This window comes from Photinus pyralis, unplaced genomic scaffold (genome assembly GCF_008802855.1).
Source record: "Photinus pyralis isolate 1611_PpyrPB1 unplaced genomic scaffold, Ppyr1.3 Ppyr1.4_LG6, whole genome shotgun sequence".
NCBI classification, from domain to species: Eukaryota; Metazoa; Arthropoda; class Insecta; order Coleoptera; family Lampyridae; genus Photinus; species Photinus pyralis.
The window spans coordinates 9,078,748-9,085,132 of NW_022170663.1; the positions used below are offsets into that span (position 1 = coordinate 9,078,748).

A 6,385-nucleotide genomic window follows, 5' to 3' on the forward strand; every position below is an offset into this window, starting at 1 on the left:
CACCGCTTCTAAAACGTCTGAAACGGTGGGTGTTGTCCGATTTTTTCGGTGGCAACACTTTTCAGGAACGAGTTTTCCGGGGCGAATTTAGCTCCAGATTATTATTTTTTACATCGGATGTTAGTTGATATATACACGTTTTGGAAAATTATACCTAGTTCTCTATTCAAATGAAATTAATCAATGCCTGGTGATGGAAAATTGAAAATCATCATCAAGCTACTCTTGTGTAGGAAGTGTAGAAGCAAATCACGAAGCTTCTTCCTGGGGAATTGCAAGAGATGTTGGTGTTTCGAGGACTAAAATGTAATTGGTTTCTTACGCAGGAGAATGAGGTAATTTTTAGCGATAACATTATTTGCAGTGATGAAGTACACATATCAAGTGCTGGAATGTGTAATAGACAAAATAACGGCCATTGGGCACATGAAAACTCCCATCTAACGATACCTATACGAGTCCAAGGAAAAAATATTATATTTTTCGTACTTCCGAGACTAAAGTGACAACTTCACTCCATTATGACATGTACTGAAGTGTCACTTTTTGTCCCGCCGGGATTAAATTTGGCCGAAAATCCCGGAAGGATGAAATTACTAACAAGACAATTTCAGTAGGTTGTTCCACATTTTGTATGCGGCACTACTTCTTAAACGCATCGTACTGCTGCTCATATAGTTTTTGGGATTTCGGTGGTATCAATTCTTTACCTAGTTTGGCTGCTTTTTATCAATATCAAATGCACTTTTGTCACCCACCACCAAAATTATGACACTAGCAATGACAGTTTCCAAATTATTTTTGTTACCATAGCATAGGGGTTGTCGTACCAACGCAACGTTCCTATGGTAACTTGTTAAGCAGCGATTTTTTGAAAGAACGCGTTCTCTAACTCCATACATATTAAGTGTTTCAGTTTCGGAAGTACGAAAAATATCGTATATACCTTGCGACTGAAGTAATGGTCTTAATCCCTCAGGTAAATTATGGCCCTCCCTTCAGTCGGGCCATAAACTTTACCTTCGGGATTAAAAGTACTACTTCAGTCCCCCGGTATATAATATACTATTTAGGCACAATCCAAACATTAAAGCACAATCCTAATTTCTTAGATACGCTACTAATGCTGTATGTTTAAATGGCTGTAATTTTTAATTAATGTTTGCACTTACCATTTTTTTGATGAAATTCCGTCGCCACGAGATTGATACGGAAGAAGAATAAGATTAATTAGGAGGATAGAGTAAATTCAAATCTTCAATAATTGTTTTGAATTTTCAGTTCGTTATTCACACTTTTAACAATTACACGGAACAAACTTTAATTGCTATTATTTAAAAACAAACTAGACTTGTAAAAGATTCTAAAGATTGTATGAAATTAAACCGTATAGGTAACTGATTTGCACGACAGACTAAATGCAACTGACTTGTTATCTACGCGGCCCTGGCAGATTAGAAAATTGTGGAAAATAAAATATTCATTTTATTATGCGTGTGAAAACCAAACAACTAAAAACCTATAGTTGTTTACTAAAAATTCAAAGTACTATTTCGATTTGCTTTCGGTTCGCAAACAATAACAAAAATTTAGCAACCAAAGTTCTACGAGCTCGAGTTACATAAATCTCTAATGTGTCTTATACGTTTAGCAAGATGTTTTCTACAACCTTATTAACAAAAACTGAATTCTAGTCAAACGTTTCAGAAAGCTTGCAGTTTTCTTGACAAATATGGCTTTCTTAGAGCTTTGCATTAAAGTATGCATTGTTGTTGGCTATAGTTATTCACGTAGGCTAAAGGCACTTACTGTTCAACTTACACATAATGTTCGTTGTCATCCTGGGTTTATAACCATCATTTACACTGGATTTTATCCGCAAGGAGAGTCGTTCAAAAAACCCTTTCTGACTGATTTCGTGTCAACGTTTCATTAAAGTTACAGAATTGCTCATTCGGCGTATGCATGTCCGAATACCCTTTTAAATCATGAATTAATTACTTTTTAAAATAAATTAAAAACGTGAGCTTTAGTTATAAAATTGCACTAAAGGTAGGTACTATTTTTGGAAGAGGGTCGCGTATAATAAGACAACTTATCAGTAATAACTTTATTTTTACGATGATATGTTACATTGACAATTATTTGCAAAAAATTTCAATACACAACAACTGAATCACAAAGTATTATTGCAAATATTATAAATCTTGCCATTATGTAAATATTAGGTGCCATCGTGCTAGTATTTAAGAGGTGGAATGTTTGTTTCATCAATTCTACGCAATAATGAAAAATAACCCTAATATTTTAACGTGAACGAATTATACAATTCGGTGATAATTGTCGTTGGCACAATTTAAATGATAATACGACATATGTTTTGAATTTATGCTTAACATCACACCTAAAAGATTTAGTGCCTTATTGCGGTTGAACAGTACAACGTTTAACAAATAAAAACAATTTTCGTAATAATGCATTAAGGCACTAATCGAAAACGGAAAATTGATAAAAATAGTGATAATTTTTATGGTAACTAGAAAATATGACACATTTACATTATAGATCGGGCGTCGCCCTGCATTCGTTTTTAATCTTAGAATAAAATTTGAATCGTTCGTTTACATTGTGTTTTAAGCGAAGGTATTTTAAGCTCATTTGTTTTTCTTACATAGTTATTCAAATCAAAGAGACGAAGAGAGTATTCGTGCGTGCTCCTATGCAGCATATTCACAAGCGTTATTAACATGGTTCTTAGCAAAAATATAAGAGTAATGCCACATAGACAAGCAGGAATAGAATCGAGTTATTGTCAATAGTTGACACTAAACAAAAACACTACCAGTAAGACTACAATGAACAATTTTATCTCCTTGCTTAAAATAACTACGCGCTAGCGTAAATTTTATAATATTATGTATGAACAAACCCACATAGGCGATTCAATTGACTAGTAAATATAGTTTGTATTATTATATAACATTATTAATTACTTTTAACATTGGTACCTACACATTGTCTTACGTTATTGTGCTCTTTGTGTACAATTTAACAAATGAATAAAGCGAAACTTAAACAAAACTAGTACTAAAATGTTGAATAAATAATACAAGTTCTAAATGCACTTTTTCATAGTAGATCTACTTTAACAGAAATTGTAAATGAATCCTAAAAACTTTATCACCCTGTGTTCTATGTACATAAAAATCTATCTGTACTTGATCCCTCTATGACTAACCAGTCTTGCTAACACTACGTGGGGGCGTACCCTAAATTTTTTCTTTGCAAGAATAAGTGTATTTCTCTAAACGACGGGCGCTCGACGTCTTTCCGTCGCCAACACTCTACCATTAAATCATAAATGTCTTTAGTTGCTATAATTGGGCGAGGCAAATACATAAACGAATCATCATCACAGTGCATATGAGTTAAATTTTCCATAACTTGCGGATCCATAAATCTCTCAAAAGGCTGCCAGCGACACAACGTTAGTATCTCCCAAAGTGTTACGGCAAAGGCCCATACGTCCGATTTGCTCGTATATTTAGCCTGAAAGACGCATTCCCACGCCATCCAACGTATAGGTAGAGGGGTGTTTCCATCAACTTTATAATAATCGTTTGCATAAACTTCGTTGTAAGTTCCGAAGTCGCCTATTTTTATTTGATATGCTTTACCTATTAGGCAATTTCTCGTTGCTAAGTCGCGATGAACAAAATTGAGTGATTCTAAGTACCTCATACCAGAAGCAATCTGAGCACCCATATAAAGAAGGCAGTTACAACTAAGCGATTTTACACCGTAAGGTACACTATTACTACTTTCGGCGGCCACGTGACTTTTCAAAAATTGACACAGGTCACCGTGTTCTAAATATTCCATCACAACACAAAGCTGCTCGCCTTGACTACACACGCCTAAAACGCGAGCGATCGCCTGGTCTTCAAGAGCTGCCAGAATCCGAACGTCTCTGTAGAAGTCGTTTCTGCGAAATAAAGGGGTTTTATTTAAACGCGAATCTTTGAACAATATTCTGAAAGAAAATTGTTGATGGTTTACGTATGTCTAGAAAAAAAAGTGTTTCCCTCCATCTGTCTGTGCGTACTTTTTGGATACAGTGAGCGAACGAAAAACTGAAAACGTTGTTACAATTGTAACTCATCGTTTTTACAGGGTTTCGCATATTTTACGGCGATCACGAATCCGCAAGGAACATTCTGAAATAAAAAATCTGAACCTTCTTCTTCTCTTATGTGCACCTGACTTTGGAAAGAGGAACCTTAAGCTACTACAAAGAAAACATTTACAGAACTCCAACCTCAAACTTTAACCTTAACATGCCACTGCATGACTTTGATTCAGGATTCTTGATAATTAAATCTGGTTCATCTCAACAGCGCCCCAAGGATTGTTCACAGGTCTTAGATACGCATTTGGAATGGGGAAAGCACTCTGGGAAGTTATCTTGTACTAACCTTTGTCATCCCAAGGTGCTCTGAAAATCGTAGTTTCTAAGACTCCCAGTGAAGCTCCTGGTAATATGTCGACGTGAAGAATCGGAAATCCTAGGAGGTTCCTTTTCAAAGAAACGACTTCAAAAAAGTTTAAAAATATATAATATTTGAAGAACAACAAATTGTAATATATGGACGTATAGAAATTGTGCTGTAGAAAGAATGTTTAAAACTTCCAAACTAACTTGAAACAATTTCAAAAATGTTTTAAAATAAATAAAAATATTCCAAGAAGTTAGAAAATTTTTGAAAGATTCAATAGATTTACATCACCCTAAGATTGAGCAAAATTCAAAGAATATGGGAGGATTCTATGAAGTGCTGTTAAACATTCCTGAGAATTAAAAGAAAGTGGCAGGAAGATTTGGATATACTAGTATCTTGGAAATCTCTCCGAGAACACCCTTAAATTACGAAAAGGTTTAAAAATACATAAAGGGCCAAGGAAATATGGACAAGAAAGCTTTCCAAGGTGCTCTCAAAACTCTATAAAAATTGAAAAATGATTAAATAAGTTCCAGAAAGGGTACGTCTAGTAATGTTCGAAGAAGATTTCAGTAAAATACCTATCACAATCATCATCAAATAATATGTCACAGGTCTCTATTTGCTATTTAAAAATTTAGGGGTTGCCACTCTCCCTCGAAGGGCATTTAACACAAAATCTTTCACATTGTTATGTATCTTTAAAATGTAAAATCAGAGGTAAAATTTTCCGCCACTATTAAAAATAAGTTACTTCCAAATTATATTTTTTCAGAGAAACAGAAGCAGCAATTTAATGCCGATTATGCGCCCTTTTGCATTTACCACATTATTTATACGGGCGCACAACAAATTTTCTTTACTCTTTCGCTCTCCTAGTGTATGATTGGGATGGACACAAATATGGATGATTTTATTAATTATCTATTTCTCCAAAAATGATATGATTCCAGACATAACATTACCATCCATTAAAAACCAATAGTAGTTGCAGATCATTAGGATCTTGTGAAATGGCGTATAAAGGACGAGATTTTAGAAGAGCTTCTACTTCCGTTAAAAAAGTACCTATACAGTTCTGAATAGGTTAATATTTGAGTTCTGATTACTCTCCTAAGATGAGTCTTGACAACTTTTACCCCATCCTCCCTTAGGCCGTTAAAATGTGGTGCCCCGGATGGATTACAATTCCAATTTAAATCAAATTTAGTTGCAGTTTTGCACCAATACCGATAAAATGAGCACCTTAGTCACTAATCGGCGAAAGCAGTAATAACGGAACGTAATGCCAACGAGCTTTTGGCAATGTTTCCTAAATATACGAAATTCGATAACCTCTTTCATTTTTGCCGCATGTTTAACAAGCACCGTGTATAAGGGCGCAAAATTTCATTTAAATAATACGTATTTTGCCTAATTTACGCATAAGAAAGAAATATTTATAATATACAGGGTGTTACACGACCGTTCGAAAAAAAAAAAATCGGGTTGTAGAGGGCATCAAAACAAGCACTTTTTCCAAATAAACCGAGGGTCCAACGTGTTTCGTTTGGGAGCCACCCCCCAAAGAGTGTTGAAATTGCATTTCTTCTTTAATTTTTTTCTCAGCAACCATAAGAGTTACAAAGTCGGGTGGCATGTCTTTGAATAGGTTTTTGGGTATGCTCTTTCCGATTTTGCAAATTTTTTTTCAAAATTCCTACCCCTAAAGGGCGCACCCCTAAACTAGGGTGCAAAAAAAAATTCTGATTTCGACGAAATTTGGTATCTGGGGGTTTTTTAACATGAAAATCACGAATCTGAAATTAGTTTTTGAAAATTCGAAAAAAAAAGATCCACTGCAATTCTTGGCGGGACAACGAAAAAAGAGATAATTCCACGAAATT

General features: G+C 34.8%; 1 pseudogene; it reads right to left on the bottom strand.

The window, feature by feature from the left end:
* Positions 1–2,104: 2,104 nt before the first annotated feature.
* Positions 2,105–4,074, bottom strand: LOC116174431 (annotated as a pseudogene).
* Positions 4,075–6,385: the final 2,311 nt, after the last annotated feature.